This window comes from Sapajus apella, unplaced genomic scaffold, assembly GCF_009761245.1.
Source record: "Sapajus apella isolate SASKATOON/1434 unplaced genomic scaffold, GSC_monkey_1.0 scaffold2, whole genome shotgun sequence".
NCBI lineage: Eukaryota > Metazoa > Chordata > Mammalia > Primates > Cebidae > Sapajus > Sapajus apella.
The window spans coordinates 62412443-62426139 of NW_022436942.1; the positions used below are offsets into that span (position 1 = coordinate 62412443).

Below are 13697 nucleotides of genomic sequence, written 5' to 3' on the forward strand. Positions count from 1 at the left end.
CGAGGCAGGTGAATCACAAGGTCAGGAATTCAAGACCAGCCTGGCCAAGATGGTGAAACCCCATCTCCACTTAAAAAAAAAAAAGCCAGGCGTGGTGGTGGGCACCTCTAATCCCAGCTACTCGGGAGGCTGAGGAAGAGAATTGCTTGAACCCAGGAGGCGGAGGTTTCAGTGAACAGAGGCACCACTGCACTGTAGCCTGGGTGACAGAGCAAGACTCTGTCTCAGGGGGGAAGAAAAAGGGGTGTGGCTTGTCCAGGAGGCCTGAAGAAAGGCGAGATGTATGTGGCTGTCTCGTTGGCCTTCCTTTCTTTTGCCCTGTGGCTCCTTGAGATCACTGCCAAGTCTGGGTAAATAGAACATGTACTTCTTCTTTGATTTACTTATGCATTTGAGACACATTTACTGATTAGCTATCAGGGGGTTAGACACTAAAGGGCAGCAGTGAAGCTAGATTGCAAGATGCCTGCCTCAGCTCTCTACTCTTCACCATTGCTAGGCTGGACCATTCAACAAATATTTCCAATAATGCATATTTTGTGTTAAGCCCTGTATTAGGCACTGGGATACCACTGAACCAGTCATCCCTGCCCTGCAGTAACGGCAGCAGTTAGACAGCATTTGATTCTTTTTTTTTCATTTGATTCTTAAAGAAGACTCATAGGACCCAAAATGACAATGTTGTAGGAAAAGGATACAGTCACACAACAGCATTAAGTAAGGCAATGGCTAGGAAGTAGCCAAAGCCTGCATCACAGCAAAGGATCTGGAGAGGCCAGATGCAGGCTCCAATGCTACTCTTTCTGCAAGGCTGAATGGTTGCACCTTCTCTTTTAGATAAGGAGTCACTAACACGTGCACTGAACACCTTGCAACCACGGTATCCGAAAGCGAGGACAGGCTGAGTTTCCTATCCCCTGCTGGCCACATGGGTGTATTCTTGCTATGTAACTGCCTCAATGGCAGAGCCTGTCTGCCCAGGGGTCTTACTGAGACCAGGTGCAAATTACCAATCTCACGGTTATCAGTAAAGTCTCACAATTTTCAGAGAATAGTTTTGAAACTTGCCTTGAATCCATGATTACAAAATAACGTTGTTATTAGAAGGTTTCATGTCTTGATCAGGGATCAGTGCTGGGCCACTGCTTCACTTCAGTGGCTCCTCTCAGGCCAATTCCAGGCCTGCAGTAGTTAATCCTAGAACCCCTCCAAACCATTCCCCACACTGCATCCACCGACAGAAACAACACAACTCAATCAGATGATGTCACTCTCCTGCTTCAAATCAATGGCTCCCCATTCCCTCTGGATTAAATCTGTATTCCTGGAGGCAACGTGCAAAGCCAGTTAGTATCTGTCGCCAACTCCATTTGCAAATTTGGTTTCTTCCCAACACGGGCTCTTCACTGCAGTCTGCATTGAAAAACGATCCTTCCCAACACTTTCCCCACTTTGGAAGTGCCCTTGGCTTTCCTTTCATTCCAACTCCCACTCAGCGTGCGTATCACCTCCAGGAAGTCCTCCCTGGTACCTAGTCTACTATAGGTCTACTTTAGTACTTTATAATCACTTTTTTGGGGGGGCTGGGGGGTATAAAAATTTATTATACCTAAAAAATATTGCTACTAACAAATGCAGACAGACTAGGACAGCATGGTATGGGTAGAGGACAGCTAGCTCTTTGGGAAGTGAAAGGTTTGGGTGGCGTGGGCCTCATGCCACGCTGATTGGTCAGTAGACAGGAGGGCACATGCCAAACACCACAGGGCAGCAGGGCAGCAGGTGCCTGCTCTTGTGTACCCACAAGCGTTCCCTGTCTCATCTGGGGCTTTGAAGGGAGCACACCCAGAAGCGAGCAGCTGTAGCGAAAGAGCTTCCTAAGGTAACCCTTCCAGGATTGTCTCAGAAGTCACAGCAACACCATTTTAAGCAATATGGTTAGCTGCATGATTTCCACAAACTAGCCGTGAAGTTTCTAACCATCATAATTCAGTGAAGTACAAAACATTAAGTTATAGGCTATGGGGCCGGGTGCAATGCCTCAAGCCTATAATCCCAGCACTTTGGGAGGCTGAGGCGGGCAGATCACCTGAGATCAGGACTTTGAGACCAGTCTGCTCAACACGGAGAAACCCCGTCTCTACTAAAAATACAAAATTAGCTGGGTGTGGTGGCACATGCCTGTAATCCCAGCTACTCTGGAGGCTGAGGCAGGAGAATCGCTTGAACCTGGGAGGTGGAGGTTGCAGTGAGCCAAGATTGCACCATTGCACTCCAGCCTAGGCAACAAGGGCAAAACTCCGCTCAAAAAAAAAAAAAATCAGGTAACAACAAAGCTTTAAATATTTTTTTAAATTAAAAAAAAAAAAAAGTTACAGGCTGTGGGAAGAGAAGGCAGCACCAATGGTGGCGCCTTCCAATCCTGGTTGTTCTAGGGGCAGGGAGAGGGGAAGGTCTTTTTTAAAACCAAGCCCCTCACTTCAAGCCGCAAAAGAATTACTCTGATCAATATTAAATTGTATTGAAAACAAAATGGAATAAAAAGCAAATACTACTGTATGTTGGGGTGGAAGTGGGAGGAAAGAACGAGTCCTTCGAAGCAGGAAGGGAGACAGCAGGGGGAAGGTTCTGAGCCTGTGACCGCGGGTGGTCACTCAGGCTGCTCCATTTTTACTTTCAGTGGTCTCAGGAAGGTCCGATTTTTCTTCTTTTTCTCCCCCTTTCTATTGGCTTGAAGTTTCGCCAGCTGTCCACACGACCGTCTCGACTGTCCTCAATGTTTTCCTGCCACTCTCTTTCTCGTTTGGCTTTTTCTTGAGCGTTGATCTCTTCTTGCCTTTGTTGCTTCTTTTCATGAATCTCTTTGGCTTCTCTCTCTTTCCTTTTAATTTCCAGCTCAGCAAAGAGTTTCATTGTCTGTTTATATGCAGCTTGTTTGAACAGCTCAGAATCACCCGCCTCTACAATCGTAGGTTTTCCTTCCTTTTTTTAACTGTTTTTTTGGTTCTTTCACAGTGTGTTCCACGTATTCTTTTTCGGCCCAAGTTACATGCAAGGCCCTCTCATTTTGCTCCTGCTCCAGTAGCAACTTGTAAGTTTTGTCCACAGCTTCAGAAGCCCCCTGTGCTCTGTCAGCATCATCTTGATATTTGTCAGGATGTACCAGTGTGGATAACTGCCGAAACCTCTTCTTTATGTCTTCATCTGTAACTTCAGGGTCTAACTGAAGAACCTCAAATGGATTCAAACTGAAGTAAGAGGAACCAGGATGGGTCAGTCTTTTAATCTGATTTTTGGATGTTAGAACCAAGTCTCTCTTCTCTATTTGTTTCACATCGGTGTAGACAGTCATAAATGCTTCTTCTGTGCTGCCTCCGCTGCCAGGAGTCCCGCTCTCTCCTGAAGCTGCCGTTTTCCTGACGCAGCCTCCACAGGACCCTTCTCTTTTATTTATTTATTTATTTTTGAGGTGAAGTCACTCCTTTCGCCCAGGCTGGAGTGCAATGGTGCGATCTTGGCTCACTGTAACCTCCACCTCCTGTGTTTAAGCGATTCTCCACCTAAGACTCCCAAGTTGCTGGGATTACAGGCGCTTGCCACCACACCTGGCTAATTTTTGTATTTTTAGTAGAGTTGGGGTTTCGCCATGTGGGCCAGGCTGGTCTCAAACTCCTGACCTCAGGTGATACACCTGCCTCAGCCTCCCAAAGTGCTGGGATTACATATGTGAGCCACCGTGCCTGGCCGATCAGTCTTGACTGTAATTGATCCACCCTTCTACATAGGTTAGTGGCTTGTTGAGAACAGGATATGTTTCTGTAGGGTCCTCCAGTTCCCCTTACCCCCTTTCTTTCTTGGCCTGACTCAGAGTGCCTTTGGCCTCCCTGTGACCCAGCCAGCTGCATGTTTTCTCTGCGGGCTTGAACCCAAGCTAAGGCTTTGAACATTCCCAGGCACTGATGATGATGCTTAGCTTGTTTTAAGTTGTTGCTAAAGACACTGACCTGGCCGGGCACAGTGGCTCACACTTGTAATCCCAGCACTTTGGGAGGCCGAGGCGGGTGGATCACGAGGCCAAGACATCGAGACCATCCTGGTCAACATGGTGAAACCCCGTCTCTACTAAAAATACAAAAATTAGCTGGGCATGGTGGCACACGCCTGTAGTCCCAGCTACTCGGGAGGCTGAGGCAGGGGAATTGCCTGAACCCAGGAGGCGGAGGTTGCGGTGAGCCGAGATCGCGCCATTGCACTCCAGCCTGGGTAACAAGAACGAAACTCCGTCTCAAAAAAAAAAAAAAAAAAAGACACTGACCTGAGCCAAATTCTTTAAACCCTCATATAAACTCCACACTCTGACCTCGTTGTGGTGGACACACACCTAGGTAGAGCATTGCTTTCTCTCTTGACCACTGGAGGATACATGGAAGCTCACTCTGTAAGTTTGTCCTGCTAATAAACACTTCAGACTGATCATCCTGGTGTTAGTGCTTCTTTCTTTGGAATCAAACCCAGCCCCATCTCAAGACCATTTGGGGCTCTCTCTTGTGGGAACTTCCCTACCATGCTTCAGGGGCAATTCCAGCCACAAGTTTGGTTGGAGGGAACAGTATTTTTTCTGATTCCTAGTTATCTATCACAGTTCCCTGCAGACATAAGCCATTCAGTAAGTAAATGACTCAAGTGAGTTGCTTTCTAGTGAAATGTGTGCAGATAGTTGGCATGCAGGTCGAAGGTGGCGTGAGTACCAGATGGCTGATCACAGCATGTCCTCCTGAGGCCCAGCTACACTCTCCACTACAAATTCCATAAGCTATTATCTATATCTTTGTATTAATTTTCCCACCTGTCCCCTGATTAAGCCACTTCAAATAGGTTCTTGCTGTTTGCAACTGGAAATGTCCTAAGCAAACATTACCTCATAGGCTTATTGAGTTGGACCATTGTATTGATTTGTGCATCTCACTGTAAATTTTATCTAAAAAAAAAAAAAAAAACCAGGAGAAAAATTACCCCATGGTGTTGCCAGGAGGCATACATGAGATAATGCTTGCACAATGCTGTGTTAGTCAGGAATATTTTGAAAACAAGTGACCTAAACACAAACCGGGTTAAGTAATAAATGGAACACACAGGCTCACAGAACTGGAAAACCTAGAGGTAGGTCTGTGTGTTTGTTCTCTATTGCTGCATTCTAAATTGCTGCAGCACCAATTTAGCAGCGCACACCACCACCCATGCATTGTCTCACAGTTCAAGATTGAAATCATGGGGTCAGCTGGGCTGAGCTCTCATCTGGAGGCTCTGTGGATAATCTGTTTCCAACCCCATTCTTCTTGTTGGCAGCATTCAGTTGCTCACAGTTGTAGGACTGAAGTCCCATTTCTTCCCCTCAGCTCTCAGCTCCTAGAGGTTACCCATGATTCCTTCCCATGTCCCTGCCACAGGCACTTCACAGCATGGATGTTTATTTTTTTCCAGATCAATCAGAGTCTCTCTCTCTCTGACTTCCTCTTCCCAGCTCAGATGATGAGGTCACCCAGATCATCTCCTGATGATTTTAGGCATTCATAGTGAAACTGGAGAGTTTCCTTGACCCCTTCACGGAACTTGCAACAGGGGTGACTCATTTACTCCGCTGCCATACTCAACCCCTTGTGGAAGGGAGCACATGAGCGATGGGTGCGAGAACCAGGGCAAAAGAATGCTGGACCCACCAGCCACTTCTCTCCCATGGGAGCAGGCCCTGTGTGGATCCTGCGGCAGCATCCCAGGAGTGTTACAATGCTCTTTTAGCTCTGCTGTCCTGGTGAGGGAGGTGTCTTTGACACCCCCGAGCCCCAGGGGACATGTTACCAGCTCAGTGGGCCTTTTGTCTCATCGTGTGGGGTGGTTGCCCTCCACCAGCAAGGGCAAAGGGCCAGTGTGACAGCTTTTTGGGATCCTGCACCCACTGCATCTGAAATTCTTGTCTATTGCCCAAAAGGAATGAGGTCACATGGACTTGAAGGATGGCAAATGTAGAGATTTTATTAAGCAGTGGAAGTAGCTCTCAGCGGGATGGGGAGCTGGAAAGGGGATGGAGTGAGAAGGTGGTCTTTTCCAATGGCCAAACTCCTCTCCACCATCCCACCTGAACTCCTCTCCACCATCCCAGCCAAACTCCTCTCCAATTGTAGTCTCCAATGTTCAGCTGCTTTTCTCCTCTCCACATTCAGACGCTTCTGTCTTTTGTCCTTCTCTGCCATGCTGCTCTGCTCCTCTGCCAGAGGACCTTGTGGTTTCTATGGGCACAGCATGGGGATGTGGGGGGCCACAGACAACATTTTGACAGGAAAACAGGGATGTGAAGTTCTCATTTAGGGCCACAGGTCCAGGCTTGAGGGTGGAACCCTCACCAGGGACCCTGCCCTTTTCTGCCCAGTATTTCCCTGCCTCCTGTTCACATCAATTGCATCAGTAAAATCTCTCCACAGTAGCACTTAGAGTTTTATTGTTTGAATAACTGCTAGAAGGTGTGTGTAAACCAGGAACTGAGAATCTTGAGAGGGCCATCTTAGAATTCTTCCCACCACAGGCTGACTTCAGGCACAGCTGGATCCAGGTGCTCAGAATTGGTGGAGGAGGGGCATTATTCCAGCAGCTTCATCTTGCCTACTTGGGTACACTTGAGGCACAGTGCTTATTCTCTCAGCAATCAAAGGCATCCTCTTTCCTGATGACCATTATGGAACTCACTGTGGGCCAACTTGAGCTGATGCCCATCTCTGAACTAATCACTGTAGTCAGAGGGTACAAATGCTCTGGTTGACCAGGTCTGAGTTACACGCCCTTTCTTAAACCCAGGGACTTGTATTGGTTGGGCATAAACCTTCAGACCAGTAGTTTTCAATGGGAAGAGGGGTGATTTTGAACCCTAGGAGACATTTGGCAATATCTAGAGTAATTCTTAGTTGTCATGAAGCTGGGGGATAGGGATGGTACCAGCATTTCATAGGTAGAGGCCAGGGGTGCTGCCATTTATCCTACAAAGCACAGGACAGTCCCCCACAACAAAGATCTCCCTAATGTTAATAGCGCCAAGGTTGTAAAACCCTGATGCAGATGAAGAAAGGGGGTGCTTAAGGAAAATTAAAGTGCTATTATCAGAAGAGGGCCTGGATGTTGGCAAAACCCATAGATTCCACTGCAAGTACTTTACCTGGCACCAAATCCGTTTTCTAGAGTTTTAATATTTCTTCTTTCTGTTCTTTTTCTGATTTGTTTTCCTTCCCTACTCCTGACTCCAACCTTTTTACACATATCCTTTAGAAATAAACCTTCTTCCACCTGTCTGCCAAGAACAGTTCTCGCAGTCTCTCCCCTTCCTAAAGCCCTCTAGGAGTTCCATGTCCTCTGTGATGCCTGAAACACAGAGGGGTGGCTGCTTCTTCCTGCCTCCAGGACACACTCACCTGCCAGTCCAAACATAGCTCCAGAGTAAGGCCCGCAGTGGTAAACGAAAGGTGAGTGTCTTGTAATTGCAAACTTTTTCAGCCCCACGCACCCACACATATTTACTTTTTTGGCTCAGATTTCTCCCAAGATATCAACAACAATGTCAAATTTCTGTAACAGTTGATTTTCTGTTTCTTTTTTCTTATCTCTGTCTCCTTTCACCATGACTTTACCCTGGCTACATTTTTCTAAAGTTTTGTTCTATTTTTAAATAGGTAATGCATTTATATGGTTGAAAATTTAAAAGGTTCAAAAGGATATATATAGCAAAAGTCACTTCCACCTGTATTCCCAGCCCCCTAAAAACCTCACTGGAGGCAACTAATGTTACTAATTTGTTTATAAATCCTTCTAGAGGTATTATCTCTACTTATAAGCAAGCATGTATAGAAATCCTTTTCTTTTCTTCTTTTTTATTTTAAACAAATGGTAGTATGCTATTCACACAGCTATGTAACTTGTTCTGGCTTATTTTATTGAAAAATTATTTTGGAGATTGTGTATATCTATGCAAAAGAACTTGCTCATTCCTTTTACAGAAGCTTAGTGTCCATTTCGTGGATGTGTCATAATTTATCTAACCAGTCCTCTCTCACTGGACTTTTACATTATTTTCAATCCTCTGTTGTTACAAAAAACAAAAAATACACGGTCACTAGGCTTGGGGTGGCCCACCTGTAGTCCCAGCTACTTGGGGGGTTAAAGTAGGAGAATCGCTTGAGCCCAAGACTTCGAGGCTGCAATGAGTTATGACCGCATCACTGCACTCTAGCTGGGAGCCTGGAGGCTGGTCTCATGATAGAATGAGACCTCATCTCTGAAAAAAATAAAAAAAGAAAGAAAAGCAAAAAAGGCCAGGCATGGTGGCTCACGTCTGTAATCTCATCACTTTGAGAGGTTGAGGCAGGCTGATCACCTGAGGCAAGGAGCTCAAGACGCCCCTGGCCAACATGGTGAAACCTCATCTCTACTAAAAATACAAATATTAGTAAGGCATGGTGGCGCAGGCCTGTGATCCCAGCTGCTTGGGAGGCTGAGGCAGGAGAATCACCACTGTACTCTATCTTGGACAACAGAACAAGACTCAATCTCAAAAAAAAAGAAAAGAAAGGAGAAAGAAAATAACCAAGTTGACATAGCTAGAAAGAATGATGCTGGTTGGCTAGGAGCAGTGGTTCATGCCTGTAATCCCAGCATTTTGGGAGGCTGAGGCAGGCAGATCATGAGGTCAGGAGATCAAGAGCATCCTGGCCAACATGGTGAAACCCTGTCTCTACTAAAAGTACAAAAATTAGCTGGGCGTGGTGGCACGTGCCTGTAATCCCAGCTTCTTGAGAGACTGAAACAGGAGAATTACTTGAACCAAGAAGTCGGAGGTTGCAGTGAGCCAAGATTGTGCCACTGCACTCCAGCCTCGCAATAGAGCAAGACTCCATCTCAAAAAAAAATAATAATAAATAAAGATGGTTTCAGACGATTTGGTGATAGAGCTATTCCCTGCCTATTTTTTTTTTTTTTTTTGTAGAGACAAGATCTCACTATGTTGCTCAGGCTGGTCTTGAACCCTGGCCTCAAGCAATCCTCTCACTTCAGCATCCCAAAGCGCTGGGACTACAGGCATGAACCACCATGCTTGACCAGAGCTATTCTCTTATATAGGAAGTAAATTCAAAAGGATTTTTTACATTTTGTCTTGTCTCTTATTGTGGACTGAAAGAAATTTGGGCCTCTGTTAAAGAAATTTGGGCTACTGAAAGTAGATTAAAAAGAGAGATTGAGGGATTTTCAATGTTCTGGTGTGCCCTTAAATGATACCAGTTCTACTGAAAGTAAAGGCCCGCTGCAGAGCGTGAGTGTGCAAGCAAGTGCGTGCAGGAACCGGAGGGAATGAACGCTGAAACCGGCCTGTTGCTCCTCTATGGCAGGAGCCGGCTCTCTGTGGGCCCTCAGCAGCCTCCGAGCTCTTGCCCTCTTGGCACCAGGTTCTTGTCCGGCATCCAGGAAGAATCAGGTCACACAAATGTATTGAAGGGTAGTGTATGCAGAGGATTTTATTGGGTGATGGATGTGGCTCTCAGCTGAATGCGGAGTTGGAAAGAGGATGGTGCAGGAAAAAGGTGATCTTGCCCTGAAGCCACACTGTCTGAAGATAGCAGTGTCTATCTGCAGTCTCCAACGCGCAGCTGCTTGTATTCCCGATGCTCAGTCACTTGTCTGCTCACCACTTACGTTGCTCTGCCAGCTGATGTCTTTTTACAGGCACAAGATAGGGGTGTGGCAGGCCATATTTGGGTGGAAAAACTGGGTCAGTTTTTCAAGTCTCTTTTCACTTGGCTCTGGGGTTCCAGGCCTAAGGGTAAGGTTTGGTCAGGAGGCCATTCGTTCTGTATCAGTAGGATCCAATGATTTCATATAATGAAGCAGAATGGTGAAACATTATTATAAAAAAAAGAGTAGACTCATAGACTCATCTTCAATTTTACAAATGTCAGTGTTGGTTCACATGTCATCCTCTCAATGAGGCCTGCTCTAACAATCTAGTTAAAATTGTACCCCTTCATCACACCCAACCTTATTACTCCCAAATCCCCATTAGCAATCTCAAACCTCTTTTTTGTTCTATCTTTGTTCAGATCGTTTTATTTTATTCAGGCCTTCAACTGATTGGATGAGACCCACTCACATTTTGGAGGTCAATCTGCTTTACTCAGCATTCACAAATTTAAATGTTAATCTCATCTAAAAACACCTTCCATATTGACACATTAAATTAACTATTAAATCTCACTCAATTCTATTTATAGTTTTTACTACTGTCTAACTTAAAATATATTTGACCTATTTATTATTACTTGTTTTTTCTTTAGTGTCTTTCTATGTTAGAATTTAAGTTTCATGTGGGCAGGGATTTTCTTTGTTTTGTTCACTGCTGTGTTCCCAGTACCCAGTAGGCCCTAAGTAATACTTCTTGAATATTTTTCTTCAGGGACTTATTTGTTGTACCCTAAGTTAAAATGCCCAGCCCCAAAAAAGTTTAGAGGACATAAAAGCAAAAATTATTTGTTTTCCTTTGAAATTTCTTTTTGAATAGATACTACACTATGGTTCAAAATATAAAAATGTTTCAAAATGTAAAAGTTACACAAGAATAGACGGAAAAAAAAGAATAGAATTTCCACCCTGTTTCCCCTGTCATTCAAGTGCTCCTCCCTAGAGACAACCAATGTCATCAGTTGCTTTTGTAAATTTCCAGAAAAAATTTCATGGATATGCAAGCAGATATCAATATATTTTCCCCTTTGGTTTTTTTTTTTTTTTTTTTTTTTTTTTGAGACAGAGTTTCACTCCTGTTGCCTAGGCTGGAGTGCAATGGTGCAATCTTGGCTCACTGCAATCTCCGCCTCATGAGTTCAAGCGATTCTCCTGCCTCAGCCTCCCGAGTATCTGGGATTACAGAAACCCACCGCCATGCCCAGCTAATTTTTTGTATTTTATTTTTTTTTAATTTTGGTAGAGACGGGGTTTCATCATGTTGGCCAGGCTAGTCTTGAACTCCTGACCTCAGGTGATCCACCCGCCTTGGCCTCCCAAAGTGCTGGGATTATAGGCATGAACCACTATGCCCAGCTTCCCCTATCTTTTTTTACACAAATATTATATTCATATGTCCATACTGCCGTGCACATGTCTTTTTTTTTTTAGACAGAGTCTTGCTTTGTCGCCCAGGCTGGAGTGCAGAGGCACAATCTTGGCTCACTGCAACCTCTGCCTCCCAGGTTCAAGCGATTCTCCTGCCTCAGTCTCCTGAGTAGCTGGGATTATAGGCATGGACCACCCAGCTAATTTTTGTATTTTCAATACAGCTGTGGTTTCATCATATTGGCTAGAATGTTCTTGAACCCCTGACCTCAGGTGATCTGCTCATCTCGGTCTCCCAAAGTGTTGGAATTACAGGCATAAGCCACTTCACCCAGCCACACGTGGCTTAAAAAAAAAAAAAAATCAGCAATACAGGGTGATTAAGGAAGAACTGAATGCTTTCAAGAATGTATTATTCCGTAACCTGATTATGTATGAACATTTAGTGTGCACGTGGGAACATATCAGTAATCTTATGTTTATTTTCTTTCTTCCTCATAGTCTTGTGGAAATGAAGTAACACACCATGCTACCATTTCAGCCTCAATTCTGTTGTGCCACAAAGGGGCTGGGATAAATTAGCCTACAGGATGTATAGATGGTGGGTGACATGCTAGGGTGGCATACTGAGCATTTCTAAAATTACAACTAATCTTCCAGATTGTCTTTGAATGCACATTCATATATAATGTTGTGTTAGTCAGAGTTCTCCAGAGAAACAGAGCCAATAGGCTATGTGGATAAATAGATATAAAAAGAGATTTAAAGAATGTATAAGGAATTGGCTTACATGATTATGGCGTCTGACAAGTCCAAAATTTGTAGTGTAGGTTGGCAGGTGGAGACCTAGGAGAGCCTTTGGCAGATGAAGTCCAAAGGCAGTCTAGGCTGGGCACAGTAGCTCACACCTATAATCCCAGCACTTTTGGAGAGGGGGGTGGGAGGTTTGCTTGAGCCCAGAAGTTGAAGACCAGCCTGAGTAGCACAGGGAGACCCTGTCTCTACAAATAATTTTAAAATTAGCCAGATGTGATGGTGCATACCTGTAGTCCCAGCTACTTGGGAGGCTGAGGTGAGAAGATCACTTAAGCCTGGGAGATTGAAGCTTCTGTGAGCTATAATCATCCCACTGTACTCCAGCTTGGGCAAAAAAGCAAGGTCCTGTCTCACAAAATAAATAAATAAAAAACAATGCTGGGCGCGGTGGCTCAAGCCTGTAATCCCAGCACTTTGGGAGGCCGAGGCGGGTGGATCACGAGGTCGAGAGATCGAGACCATCCTGGTCAACACGGTGAAACCCCGTCTCTACTAAAAAATACAAAAAATTAGCTGGGCATGGTGGTGCGTGCCTGTAATCCCAGGTACTCAGGAGGCTGAGGCAGGAGAATTGCCTGAACCCAGGAGGCGGAGGTTGCGGTGAGCCGAGGTCGCGCCATTGCACTCCAGCCTGGGTAACAAGAGCGAAATTCCGTCCCAAAAAAAAAAAAAAAGGCAAAAGTAGTCTGCTGGGAAACCCCCTCTTGCTTGAGGAGGCTTATCTTTTTGTTCCATTTAGGCCTTACCCACATTTTGAAGGTCAATCTGCTTTACTCAGAATACACCAGTTTAAATGTTAATCTCATCTAAAAACACCTTCCATGCTGACACATTAAATTAACTATCACAAATATAGATACAAAGTAATAAATTTTTGAAGTGTTCTCCTTTTTTATGACCTGCTTTTTTTTTTTTCTCTTTTCTTTTTGAGACAAATCTTACTCGGTTGCCCAGGCTGGAGTGCAGTACTACAATCACAGCTCACAATCACAGTGATCGTCCCACCTTACCCTACTGAGTAGCTGAGACTAACCAGGCATGGCTAATTTTTGTATTTTTAGTAGAAATGGGGTTTCACCATGTTAACTAGTCTTGTCCCGAGCTCCTGACCTCAGGTGATCTGCCCACCTTGGCCTCCCAAAGTGCTGGGATTACAGGCATGAACCACGGCGCCTGGCTTTGCTATTAGTTTTTCTTTAAATATTTGGTGTAATTCAGCAATAAAGCCATCCAATCCTGAGTGGTTTTGGCTTTGATATAATTGCTTGTTATTGGTCTGTTCAGGCTTTCTACTTCTTCATCGTTCAATCTGGGTAAGTTGTATGTGTCCAATAATTTATTCATTTCTTCTAGACTTTTCAATTTGTTGGTGTATAGTTGTTCATCATAATCTCTAATAATCCTTTGTATTTCTGTGGTATCTGTTGTAACGTCTTTTTCATTTCTAATTTTGTTTATTCAGGCCTTCTCTCTTTTTCATAGTCTAGATAAAGGTTTGTCAATTGTGTTTATGTTTTTTAAAAAACAATCTTTTGTTTAATTTTGATCTTTTGAATTGATTGTTAATCTCAATTTCATTTATTTCCCTGCCTTCACTTTATGTCTATGTTGCCTTTATAGGTAAAGTGGTCCTTCCCTCCCTCCTTCCCTCCCTCCCTTCCTTCCTCCCTCCTTCCCTCCTTCCTTCCCTCCGTCCCTCCCTCCTTCCCTCCCTCCTTCCCTCCCTCCTTCCCTCCCTCCCTCCC

At 44.7% G+C, this 13697-nt stretch overlaps 1 pseudogene; it reads right to left on the reverse strand.

Moving 5' to 3' along the window:
* Positions 1–2542: 2542 nt before the first annotated feature.
* Positions 2543–7554, reverse strand: LOC116554932 (annotated as a pseudogene).
* Positions 7555–13697: the final 6143 nt, after the last annotated feature.